Source organism: Coptis chinensis, chromosome 8 (genome assembly GCF_015680905.1).
Source record: "Coptis chinensis isolate HL-2020 chromosome 8, ASM1568090v1, whole genome shotgun sequence".
In the NCBI taxonomy this organism is placed as follows: Eukaryota; Viridiplantae; Streptophyta; class Magnoliopsida; order Ranunculales; family Ranunculaceae; genus Coptis; species Coptis chinensis.
In genome coordinates, this window is record NC_141463.1 from 275,863 (window position 1) to 277,718 (window position 1,856).

The window sequence follows — 1,856 nt, forward strand, 5'->3', positions numbered from 1 at the left end:
AAATTAAATTTGAATGTCTTTTAATGACCATCCTCAGCCAAAACATCATCTAATGGTATTTCATATCTAATAATACTCTTCAAAGCATGGTTGCTGCTTCACAGAGATATACTATTATCCTTCGTCTAGATAGACTGAGCAAGAAGACCGGTTATGGTGTTAAGGGATCCAAATGACGATGACTTAAACACTATGCAATTGCTCCACGCAATGTCAATGGGTGCTAGCGTGCTACCTAGCGACTCTGCAGACATGCCCGATGGGGAATTGACCTACATGATATGGGCCTACTTAGAGCGTGTTGTTGGGTCCAAAGACTATGAGACTTTCTATATGATATGATAAATCCAAATGGAAACAGTGGTCCTGAACTCAACATCTTTTTTGTAAGGATCTGAACATTTCAATGATATTTGTTTTAGGATAACAGACACAGGATCATACAAAGCATGTCTCTTACACAAATAAGACTTGAAAGTCAAAGTTATCGGACCTAGTTGTGACAGTACCATAAAAAAGAGAGAGCATTACAGCCCAAGACCAACGGTGCGTCCATTTCTTCATCGGAGTCCGGCAGTGTATTGCTTTCCTAAATCTAGAGCTCCTGCTGCTTCTCTGCTCCAACAAGATTGTTCCCGTCATTGTCTGCTTTCAAGTCGCCCTGCACACCCTACAATTGGCCATAGATACCAATACAATCAGACTCTAAAACTGTGTTAGTAGTGTAGAATTATTCTAACATGAAACCTTGTGTTTTGGGATCAAGAACTAAAGAAAAACATATTACCATTGTAAAGTAAATCTTCTGACAATGAAAATAGTAAGTGTTAAGGAAAAAATAAAAAATTACCATGAGTTTGTAGACTTTCTCCTTCCGTTCTTCATCTGGAAAAAGTGACGTATCCCATCAATTACCCAACTGTATAGTTTTAGGATAAAAGATGGGCACAAAAGTACTAACATCAAATTAAGATTAAGGACTATGAAGAAGCTTACAATTGTAATTACATTCTTTTCAAAGGGCAAAGTTTTGAAGAGGAGCAACAATCTGTAATTCCGAAATGAATATCTCTTCTGCAGCGGTGTTCTTTTGTTTCTCCGCAGTATTTCTTCTTTGGTCCAGTAAACATGTATCCAGGCCAGCAGGTTAAACGTTTCTATTCACTGCAATATACATTTTCTCCATTTTAGATATTATAACAGTAGAAATGCCCATTCTCTTTTCATGCAATTTAACTTTTCCCTCCCGATTAAATTTCGCTGAAGTCAGAAGGAAGAAAATAAGAAACACAAATAACATTATGAAATAGGTGTTCTTATAAAGCATGTATCAATATGCTTATACCAGATAAGCTGAATAGGTAAGATGTTCATTGCAACAATCATAGTATGAAACATAAATAGATTACTATTATAACACCTCAAACCCAAAGACATATATTGCAAACGAAAAATAAAACCTTCATGTACACATGCAGGGTAAGAAGCTAGCAATAATCATTACACACACTGCCAAAAATATGTGCAAACCCAACTACCCAAGTCAAATGACTTGGCTTGAAGTGGACATCATCCATTCTGTACATGCAATAGTGATGCGATTATATATATATATATATATATATATATATATATATATATATATATATATATATATATATATATACACTCTGTCTGGACTGTACATTGGACCCTAGAAAAGATTTCTAAACATAATATTTCATTCACTTCTCAAATACCATTACTGAATATAAATGTAATCGATGAAAACTTAGGAGACACTTTCATGGATATATCAAGTGGTCATTTCTTCCATCACTTAAACAAACATATATGAACAAACTGCATAGACTTTG

At 34.9% G+C, this 1,856-nt stretch overlaps 1 long non-coding RNA gene across 1 annotated transcript; it reads right to left on the reverse strand.

The window, feature by feature from the left end:
* Positions 1 to 259: 259 nt before the first annotated feature.
* Positions 260 to 1,578, reverse strand: LOC147479115 (uncharacterized). Its single transcript, XR_015205215.1, has 3 exons — positions 997 to 1,578; positions 851 to 885; positions 260 to 670 (listed from the first exon to the last, which is right to left on the reverse strand). It is a non-coding gene; the product is annotated as an uncharacterized LOC147479115 (long non-coding RNA).
* Between the last annotated feature and the right edge of the window lie 278 nt (positions 1,579 to 1,856).